The sequence below is a fragment of the Diprion similis genome, chromosome 2 (genome assembly GCF_021155765.1).
Source record: "Diprion similis isolate iyDipSimi1 chromosome 2, iyDipSimi1.1, whole genome shotgun sequence".
NCBI lineage: Eukaryota > Metazoa > Arthropoda > Insecta > Hymenoptera > Diprionidae > Diprion > Diprion similis.
Genome location: NC_060106.1, coordinates 14,552,875 through 14,565,013, shown reverse-complemented (window position 1 = coordinate 14,565,013; position 12,139 = coordinate 14,552,875).

The following is a 12,139-nucleotide window of genomic DNA, read 5'->3' as shown; positions in this document are numbered from 1 at the left end:
ATCGTCCGATAAGTCTTCAAATTCTTCTAACCGCGTCGTATGAATTATCGCTTTACGTTGTGCATCGCCACGCATTGAGATGGGAAACACGCTTTTCCGAGGTTTTTAATTCTAACCACAAATTGGACGATTGAGCGGAAATAACAGACTGCAGTCTCACTCTTCGATAGCTGGAGCGTAGAACCGCGGCGATGATGAATCGTCTATTCGCAGGATGTATGATCAATGCCCCTCCCTCTCCGAGAATAATTGTTTCCTGGATAAAATTAAACGGCCAACTATATTAAGTATACCACAAGACGGCACGTGGCCGAAGAATTGATCGAGGGTAAAAGCAGATGCCGAGGAAAAGCAGGTGCGATGTACAACCAGCAGGTGGATATTGGTGACTTCTCGTTGCAGGCACTGCGACAGGTGCATGGATGGTGTCAACGAGTCCGTTACAACTTGGCTTCAAGAAATTAGGAAACGATACGTAAGTGCGTGAGCCGTTTTTTTCGCTTCTGCTAGAATTTGTAATCATCGTAAACAGTCTGGACTGACATGGAACTGTCATCCTTAGTCTGTACGGTAAGACAAATATTGTAGATCTTACATTTCCTGTGGCGAATATAATTTGGGAAACACTTGTTTCGAGTTAAATATACGGCAGATGTGGCACGATTTACAAATTAAAAAATTGATAATTATAAAAGCAAAATAGTACCTGAGAGTGACGATATGCTTAGGAAGATTAATTGAACAGAATTGACTTAGATTTAAGTCGAAAAAAGTGGGGTCTAGATATTTAAACGCAGGAGATGTAAAATCTCTAATACTTGAACTTGAACTTGAACTTGAACTTCAACATGCAGACGTCGGGATTCCCGATCCTGGGCGATGAGGTCGCGAGGCCGGAGTTCGACTTGGTAGATATTTGGGAGTGTCTTCGAGGACGGTTCGAGAGGAGCAAAACGATCTCGACGATACGATACGGTGTTTCTGGTAAAGCCCGCGCAATGAATAATCTCGCCCCATGAATACCAAGGAGTAAAATAGGCGCAGGGTTAAGCAGTCCTCGAGGTGTTTCTCATGCCGTCGATGTTCCCGACAAATCGTCGCTCGCGCGGTGTACTAAATCTTTCGGTGATCACAACTTACGTGCGTGCAGCCCGGGTCCTCCTCCTCCTCCTCTTCTCCTCTTCTTCCACCTTCACCTCGCTACCATAATGCCACACGCAAGCCACGCTTGACGCGAGTGGAGGATCGGTACCGAGAATCTCAACCTCTTATTTGACACTTTGACATTCAGGGTACAGACGCATTATCGAGTGCATTCAACTGCAGCGTCCGCCTCAAAGACCAAATAAAACCACTCATGATGGCCCTAAAGCACCGGATATCGTAATTCTGGAAGCACCGGGATATTTATTACAGAAACGAAGCTGCCGAGCTGTGTTTCTCCAATCGATGCTTCAAACGGTCTCGACCACGTCACCGCGAATGTGGGAAGTCCAGTCGTTAGATGTGGCGATTGGAATAGCATAATTGATTATCCGGAAGGCAGTGTCTCGTGGATTGCACCTCATTAGCCGAGGGTTAGGCCTTCTGGCCTAACAACCGATCCTCCGCGCTTTGCTAATCGTTAAATTAGCGCGCTGTATGACGCAGAAGGGTTTCATTCTTCCATGCTTTGGTCACTCGATCACTTCGCCTTATTGCAGAACCATCGAACTTAACTACAGACCAACGCTAAGGCAAGGTTTTACTTATACTTCTGTACCGGAGTTCGTGATTTGGTTTACAATTTTCTTTAGTCTTGAGGCTCTGTCTTGACTCGCTGTATCGGTTCGTTGAATTGGTATTCGATTCTTGTTGCGAATTCCCGTACGAGAAAAATATTTTTATACATTAGTATATTCATAACTTATGTTATATGCCGCGTTGTATCTTTGCAGCATTGATTATTTATCATAAATGATAAATGAATTTTATTAAAATATTTATCTTTTAATCAGGTAATCTTTATTAAAATTCGAAATATCGTTCTGGTTTTTATAAAAGCAAACTTTATCCAATAAATCTATTTTTTCTTTTATACTTTTATACGCGAAAGAAATCAAAATTTGACGTATAGAATCCAGACTCAAAATTCGTGTTAACCTGTATAATACTTTTTGCAAATTACGCAGCTGTCGGAAATCCTGAAATTAGGGATTATATATAAGGTGCAATAACTGCGATGCAACCGGTTTCATTTTGTCACGTGTCTTGTTTAACCTAGCTATGGGAACTGTTTCGCGACAATGGGTTTACCGAGGGCCGGCTGCAGCATTGCTACGAAGCCGCATGCGTATGCCGACACATAATTTGTCACCGATTCCTTACGTGGAAAATGCTCCAGGAATTTATTCCCCGACAAAGAGAAGGATGTTGTCGGAGCCGGCGGTCGGCTTTGGTCCTGCGTCCTTTCACGATCAGCCTCCCGGATCACGCACAATGCGATCCAGGCTCTATTCTCTCCGGTCTGCATCCAGTCATCCCGGCTGATTCCCGCAGGCCTCATGCGCAATTCTTCATCCGCCCGAGCAATCACACGAAATTCTACGAGAATCGTTCTCAACGATAGAGAGGCGCGATAATTTTTATGAAACGAATACCGAGGCTCGTGTATCATTTTCGAAAAGTCTGTACGAGTGGTAATTTATCACGAGGTCCATTCACCGCATCTTTGGACATATTTTATTTTTCCTCAAATTAAATTTCAGGTGTCTATTCACGGCTCGACACTAATTCAAAACTCTTCTCTCGAGACGATTTTCTATCGTTCATATTATATTTTTCAATCCATTTATTATACCACTTAAATACAGACTCGTATATTTACCCTCGTTTTTAATTGAAAAAATATTCAGGTTTTCTTGTCAAACTCCGGAAAGACGTTCGTTTATATGGTGATCAATTGTACGCGTCTATTATATCACGTACGTTATCGTAATAAATAATGGAGTGAATTGAATGCGTTTTGTATTCGGTTTAAAAATTAATCTCTTTAAATCAAATCTTCACTTAAAAATACGCAGCTAATAGCTTTACGATCTATACTAATAACGAGGCTTAAATCCCGGTATAATTTCTTAGTGTGCCCAAATCAATTGTATCCGAAAGCTTTGGTAGTCCATCGCGCATACAAATCGTACGATTATGGGAAAATGCATCCCATAGAGCGGCACCTACGTGCAACACGTTGGTCTACAACGTATATATATATATACACGTATAACGTATAAACGGATACACGTGTAAGACTTCGTCGCTGCTCTGTCTCGCTGTATGTATAACCAACTGGCCTCCATCTCGCCCATCGAAAATAAGCGAAGACCTGGTCGTCCAAACTGGTTTTCGACGGTCAATTAAATTAATTAGAAACCAAACCCTGCGTCGAATACAATTACCGAATAGCCGTATTTTTTTCTCCTCTTTCTCTCTCTCTCTCTGTTTTTTTTTTTGCCATATATGTATACTCTTTTCTTCTCATCTTCTTTTATCATACTGCACTTCGTTGATTATTAATCGAGACTCTCTAAACGCGCTTAATTCGAAACACCTGCAACGAAGATATTCAATCTCCATAATTCTCTCTCTTTTTTTCTTCGTCTAATGCTACTATTTTGCAAAGGATCGTAGCCAAGAATTTTCTGAAAATACTTGCGTTATTTCCAAGACTAGGAGTATTCGTTCTTGTGAACTGTTTGATCCCCGGCTGTAATCCGAAGAGATCCCTAGGCTCTACGTAGGCTCATGGTGCTATACGTGCTCGGTGGATGTCACGGAAAGATCTGGGGTCTGCCGTTTCCTGCGGAAGCGTTTTTTGTAATCGGAGCCGATGGTACGTTCTCGAAATATTCGGTACCACCAGCTCCATCGAGGGGCGGCCGGCAGATGTTGGCTCGTGGCACGCGCCCCTTCGTTGGCTAGCGGTGCTCAGTCTTCTCACCCCATCTCCGAGGAACTGCGTATATTTCTGTATAATTATTTATTATTTTATTGTTTGTTTATTTACTTTTTTTTTTTTAACGATTATCCGAAAGTATGGAAATTTGCGAGGTTTTTATTTGTTCTTTCGGACTAGACAGAATGAACGTATAATTGCAGTGAAGATTCTTGTCATTTGAGTATATCTACACTTGTCACCATCTGGTTGAGAACTACCGCTTAGCTAGTAGACACCAGCCATCGAGGTAATACACACGTGCGTGTAATGCCAGCCAGGGTTCTGTATTGGATGACGGCTTAGGTACTCGTTAACGCGAAACCGTATACGTTATGTACTCGGAGTGAACCCAGAGGAAACGATAGCGCCCAACGCGACTTTATACTGTGCAAAAGATTCTCGGTATACGGTAAGAAGTCGCTGGATTAATAAGAGAATCAGTGTTGGCGAACGAAGAGAAAATTAAAAACGATAATTATGTGGACGTTAGGGTGTTTGAGAAAATTTTTTTTTTACGATTTTCCATCGTGGCGTATCCTCAAATTTTTTTTTAGGTCGAAAGAAAGGTTCTGTGACAAGCTGAGTGTCTTACGTTAGATAGAGGATCGCGCTCGTTTGATTTTTCATGGTTTTTCACGTTTTTGTGAATTTACGATGAAACACGTGTAGCGGTTCGATTATTATTCCTCTCCTAACATTTATACGTGTAGAACCCAGAGTTCATGATCCATAACACAAGAATATATCATTCAGAAATCTTATTCTCATAAATTAAACTTTCATATTAAATTATATAATTGATTTATGAGATTGAATTAATGATGAAAAAGTCGTCAGATCAACTTCTCGAACATCATGCAACCGGAGACTTGATACTAGAAGTGTGGGTCTTATTTATAACGTAAATTGATATTAGATAAATTGAAAAAAATGTATAAAAGTGAAAAATCGATTGAGCGAGATCTTCCATGTAACGTAGAACGCTCATCTTTTGACAAAACCTTTCTTTTAATCCAAACAAACTTTTTAATAGTTGCCATGGTGGAAAATCGCAAATTATTTTTTTCCAAAATACCCTAGTGTTCATGTAAATCATACATATGTTATACGACTAGAGATCTTTCTGGCAGCCTGCATGGTCATTGTTAATAGTCCTGTGAATTCGGGCGTGAAGATATACCCGGATTGGTGTGACCGACGACTGTCTCTCAGGCCGAATGGTGAGCCCCGGTGCGTGCAGAGGCAGATGATCGAACATCTGCTCTGTAGCAAGCTGCTCATCGAGTGCAGGAGCTGCAGATCGAAAGCATGTCTGTATAACGTAACGTACGTGGCTGCGTGTCTTGGGCCGATCGTATCGCCGACTCTAGACTAGATAATCGGTACGTTAGATCGGCGCCGCAATTGACGTCAATTTCAGCTTGATCAGCCGAGAACTACAAGCGACAAGAACTTGGTACGAAGTAGAAAGATGAGGGGAAGGATATATGTTGGAAAGAGACGACGAGGACATACAGTCATACACGTAGGTATAATGTTGACATGGGTTTCTGCAAAATGCAAATTCCGCCTTCTTATCGTACCGATGTAATCTCGCGAGACGGCCAGAGTCTGTCTGCAACCTGACCATGCAATAGACCAGACTGCGTTCTCGTCGTTTTTCTCTCCACGAATATGGAATGACGAGATCATCTTTTGAAACGGATGCGTCAAAAAGAGACTATCCAATCAGAGTCCGAGGTGTGAACTTGACATAATAATAAATTGCGGAGGATTCGAAACCTCTTCCGGTAATCGAATCGCTTTCTATATCTCGCTATAGGAAAGAATTGATTTCGATCGACGGAAGGAAACGAGCGGTCGTTTTATATTGCGAACAATTGAATGTACCGGATGCATCTGTATATACATACACCTGTACCATCTACTGTCTATGCATTGATCGTTGCGTCGGTGGCGCCTGCGGTTCTTCGTCATTTATCCTTATTCGTCCTGCACGTCCTGTCGCTTCTACGTATCGAGATATTTGCATGCGGATAAAAAATAGAGGCGAGGATGTTAACGCACGCGGTCTGATCGTCCTCCGGGTTTTGGGGTCCGTAGGCTGGGCCCCAGAGGAAAGAGGAATAAAAAATACTGCATGATGCGCTTCTGCTGCACTGCACTGCACTTCACTCGGTGGTCAACAGCTTCCACATTAGCCCTGCCTCCATTATTCCAGTCGCGTCTTCTTCAAGCTCCGTGTTTTATGCGTATATACCTCATATGTGAGTACGTGACTCCCGCGTACAGGCATCCCGGTAGCCTCGACGTCTCTTCTCCTCATGCAGCAGCCAAACTCCAGAAATACCTAACTCTTTAAATCATTTTGAGGTCTTCAGAGACCGGATGAGCAGAACGACGTAGTCCTGCAGGTGGCATGCTCAACTGCGACGTAATTCGTGGATTATGCTAAGTCTTTTCTGATCGCCTGTTCGCCAAACTGCGGTCTGAAGGATCTACTGCTGGATCGCTAATTTAATGCTATCATTGGGATCGCGGTACCTTGTATATTCGTGACGTGTACCAGGGAATAGAAGGAATTAGAACGACTGGATCTTCTCTTTTGTTCACTGTTACCGCGATTGTTTCACTCGCATCAACGTTTTTTTTAAATTATCCTACTTCTACTTTTGTATCTGTAAAATAGCTATACTATCTAAATGACTAGTCGTGGCTTTTTGTAGGTAACTATACTTTTTGAGTATGTACAAGTATTTCGTCCTTATTTACCGACCAAGCAAGCGTGTGGAGAATCTATTTTATCGGTTGGAAATCACAGAAAGTAGATCTCGCGTCGGTAAGCGGTCAGTTTTCCGTTTTTAAGATTGTTTCGACGGTCGGTAAGGTGAAAGAAAATACGTACCTTAAGCTTCGACTTCGACTGTAGGTGGCTCCAATATTTATTTGCTAAAACATGGGATACCTTATATGAATCGTGAACGCATGGGGCGCACCTATGCGCTGCGAGGTATGCCACGAATTAGTAGTGCACTATTAAGTAATTATGCAATTTGCATATTGAACAATTTTCGTATTTATTTTTACAGTGTTTTTTCTCTCAAGCAGGGCGTTAGTGGTATTAAATCATCGATTAAATTGAAACGATGGAGGAGGATCATTGGGGTTTCATATCACATTTTGTTAATGTTAAACCTGAAATTCTTTTTTGAGTTTCTACAGTCTTATGATAAAATTGTTGAGTTATAGATTCACGTTTGGAATTTTTGTGTACTTAAGTGACTTTTGCAAATCAGAGTATCAACGATTTATCGTTTAATTCCAAGGTTTATACAGTAAAAATTAGAAACTTTTTTTTTCAGATACATACTTCGATAGTAAAACGATCTTTTTTTCAGGTTAAATGTCTGTGATCATATGACGAGGTAATTCTCACATAACCATTATGGTAAAATACTATCTTGTATAACCGATCTCACTTTGACTCACCTTGAATTATGGGAAGTATTAAAGGTAATTGCAGAATTTGTAGAATAACCATGATTCATGAAAAGGACTCCAGTCCTGTGTCTCTGCTTGTAATCAATTAGAAAACCGTATGAATTACCTTCATCGAAATGCGAATGAATTACTTTCTACTCTATAGGTAAACCCTTCGAGTCCCTAACAAGATACGATCTGAGCTAAAGACGAACGTTGCGTTTATCACTGCGAAACGGTTAGAAAAATTGGTTGATATGTTAAGAATTATTACGAACGTTTCCTATCGACGATCTCTACGGAAAAATCTAGCTATAATATGCCGCGAAAATAATACCTAGCTGCACGCGATAGGTTTGCGAGCATTAAAGGAATTACACCGACCCTGACTAAACGATCTCTACATTCTTCGTGTGACCGAAAACTGCCGGTTGGCGTGACGCGAATCTCGTTTTCAAATAAATAACGTACGATGAATAATAGCGATATAGGAGCTGAGCACACATACTGAGCTCATTCGTAATTGAGCTATAAATGGAATACGGAGTTTATATTCCGGTTTCAACGAACTGCACGGCGTTTATGCGCGCCTGTACATTTCGCGTTCTATTTCAGGACCAGGAAATTAAACCATTGAAGAAAAGACTGCCGGGGAAAAACCGATCCAGTATAAGTGAGCCAAGGTTATCGCAGTGATCGTGTGAATCTTTGTAATATCCGATCTAGGTATGTATGTAACGTCGTACCGGAATTTAGATACGTGCTGCGGTTTGAATATGCTAATGTGCAGTGCTTGTGCTTCTTACGGTCGCCTGTAACGAGCCTTGGGCGACGCAGATCGGGAACTGCAAGAGGACGTGATTTAACCGATTCGATTCTGCACCTTCCGCCTCCGAAAATTAGCATCTTTATCCTCGGGAACGAACGTCTTTACGAGAATATTTTTCCGACAAAAAATGGCACGAGAAAAGAAAAAGAAATAAGGATTAAGTGAAAAATAATAATAATAATAATATAATAAAAAAAATTGGTAAATCAAATATGGTGAATGAATAATCCTGTAAAATGGAAATTTCTGAAAGGTTCGACACTCGTTTTTTTTCCTTTCTATCGATTCTGTTCAAGCGGCAAAAAATGGCATCCTAAATCCATTCACGGTATGATTACTTTTCACCCCCTTCATTTTACTTCACGCATCAGCGTGCCGCACGCTGATTTCCACAGAGAAGACGGGCTCGCGATCCAATTTATATATATGTATATGTGAACCTTTTCGGGTTATTGCGAGAGCTCTTTTACCGAAAAATGCACGTAGAAATGGGAAAAAGATTCTTTTTTTAATCTATTTATAACAATCTAGGACGTCTTAAGTGGCTGTTTTTACATTTTTTTTTTACCGTCCAAGAAAAACATGATATCGGTGGTTATAAAAGCGCTGAGAATTTTCTCAAATGGCATCCAAGCCCCAGGTTATCAACCTTTTAGTTGCGATACTGCAGCTGCGATGTGCCATCGTGTAACTCGAGATGACTAAGTGGCGGATGAAGTGCTGTTTCATAAGTTATTTATTCATGAGAAGCGAGTAGCTCACAGTAAATTTGAACCAATTTCTTTGTAAATATATTTATATATATATATATATAAATACAACAAACAGAAGTGACGTTCCACTCATGAAAATGCTCACTTCTGTTTGCAGTTTCCAAAATTTCGTAGGACAGTAAATTTATGCGTAACGCTGACAGATTAGATATTTCCTCCTAAATTCACTGCAAGCTGGATGTTGGAATGTATAAAGTAGGAGTGCAGAGGAATCGGAAGTGGAAACTGAGTGGGTGTCTTGATTTTACTACACGAAGCTCCTAGTCACGATCGCTTACGAGCACTTCCTCACACTGGGAAATACGGTAAGGGTATAATAATCATATAACTTGCACCATTAGCTTCCACTTAGGAATAAGGAAAGCTCACTCAGATGACTGGAACTAACAAGCCTCCGCGTGCATAATTTACGAAAGTATTCCGGCTCCCTGAGTTTGACATCCTCTGTCAACTAGCAACGCCATGCTCGATTTTATCTTCGTTATTCTCGTGTGGAGCTCATTCATTTTAATCGTGTTCATGATTCTCGATTCTTCGGCTGCCAAAAGCAAAGCTCTCATTGCCATACTGCTTACCTCTTTTTCCATCTGCCTTTTCTCATTCAAAAGCTCGTTCAGGGTGCCTGTAATCAACGCAGTTTCACGTTCCCAGGCTGATATTTGATCTGCGAAAACATCCAGGGCGCGCGAGGTGGTTGTTGCTAATTTGTTGAGCTCCCCGTTATCCGTCAAAAGCTGTGGGAAAGCAGGAGGAGGAGGGGGAGGAACGTTATAATTCTGCGATGGGGAAATTAGAGAGCAGTATTATCATCGCCATATTCATTCTAAACCAACTCTTAATTTCAAATTGCTTTTTTCATCTTCGTGTCGACGTTCGCATAATTCAAACTTCTTTCGCATCGACTCGTTCTCGCATTTACTTGCAGCGATTTGTCGCTCTGTCTCTTTCTTCAATTTCATGCATCTGTGGTGGTGGAAATTTTACAAAGTTTAAATAGTATCATTGTATGAACAGTAGGACGTATGAATTTTTATCAAGTTTTTACACTCAATTTATGCAATACGAATGTATTGTGCGAAACTTATTTTCAAGATTTTAGAAAACCCGTTACCCACTTATCGAGCTCGGAAACAAGTTGATTTATCCTCATCTTGTCTACTGTGCAGAGAGAGGAAATTACACCGTTTGATAAATTGAACTGTGGATGTCCGTCACCTCCGGATTTTCGGCAGTCAGGTTTGTCCGCTTCTTTCATCTTTGATAATTTCTCATCGTATTCCGCAAATTCTGGGAATGGTTTGACAATTTAACTGTAACTTGGAACAATTGCCGAGGGAAAAAGTTATTTGCGTAATCAATTCACAACGCAGTTTTACAATCCAGGCTAGTCAATCGACGGATTATCAAATCAGTCAGTTGAGATTTATTCACGATGAGACGTGGAAAATTCGAAACAGTATAGAAATTACAACGATGTTTGGTCACCAACGTATATAACCTATACTCAGACCACCGTATACCGTCGATGGTAATTGAAGGGTGACCGTGTGAAACAAAACCGCGAAATACGATATTTTTTTCGGGTCGAATAAAAACTTCTCCGCTGCCGAGGTCCGTACATACATTTAAACAGAATTGGGTTTATTCGAAAACTTTTTTCACCCTCTGAACACTTGAACCCGAACGTCCACTGCCAGTAAGATATTTGATGGAATTACTTGGCGTGCGTACGCGAGGGACTCACTTTCATCAGCTTGGGACGAAGCGTGTTCCACCTTCTCATGTCGCCTTGAATTTCCTATAGAATCCGTCATTCTGTGACTGAGAAAAAACCGCAGGTCCAACCGGATGAGCAATGCTCTGCATGCGAATTTTGTCGCTCCTCTTGCTGACGTAAAAACGTAAAATATTACCTCGACCGTAGTTGATATATGAAGATTAAAAATGACGCGAATAAATCTTCATTTCGAAGAAAGAAAATCCCCCCAGTAATCTCATATCAGGTTATCGAAATCATTATTTCTTTTACGGTAAAAAAGAAAAGCGATTAACATTTGGCAGTGGCCTGAACATAGTCGGGCGTAATTGTGATCACATTACACGCGTCGATTTATGGGGGTGGATTTTAGGTTTAAAATTCGTACGTGTTTTGAAATCAGCGAAATCTCGATGCCTGCACGATTTGTGGAGAAGTTTGTTGTTCGTTGGGTCGTAAAGTCGGTGGGTGGAAACGTGCAGGACCTTTTCTGTACCGCGAGGACGAAAATGGAAATGAAGCAGGTCTACGATAGCAACGTACGAAATATGCATCCCTAGGCAGCAGTTAACAGGATGTGCTTTAATAAAATGCCGCGTTACCAGTACGCTGGACAGACGGTTGAAACTGCGGAGTAAAGTTATAACGGCGATGCTTATTTCATATCAGACTACTTCCGGTTTCATAATTAACTAAGTTCTGCTTCTATTTTATGCGGAAAAAAATTAAAAACACACAATAAGCAGCGATGCGTGATGCATAAAAGCATAAAAAGTCCTTTATTTCATTCCAACCGAACAATAATTATTCTGCCTGAAAAAAATATAACTATATTAGAGAAATATATATGTACTTTTGTCACGACTTTAGACTGAAACACTCAGGTTCCGTTCGCTCTTAATTTCGTCTTTAAGTTGGCATGGAAACTCTTCGGCAGGCTGTCGGTAACAACGTAGTGAAAATCAACATGAGACGAAATTTGAGCCACAAAATGGATAACGACCAAGTGAACCAGGGCTTGCGACAAGGTGACGCGAAGTGTACATGAGCCCCTAACAACACCGAAGCCTGAAATTTGCGGTGTGATTGACCGCCAATATTCATGAGCTTTTACGCTAACGTTCAGGTGCATTTAATTTAGTCACTGAACGATGTTAGTCAGGAGAGCAAGCAGGTTTAGCGGCTTAAGCGGTTTGGATGAATAATTATGAAGCTGATAATGGTTGTAACAGTTTGACGGGAAACGCTCGACATGTGTGACTTTTTATTGGTAATTTTAAACAAAGCTTTCCTGGTGGCTAAGGTGGAGGAAAAAGAACATTATCTTA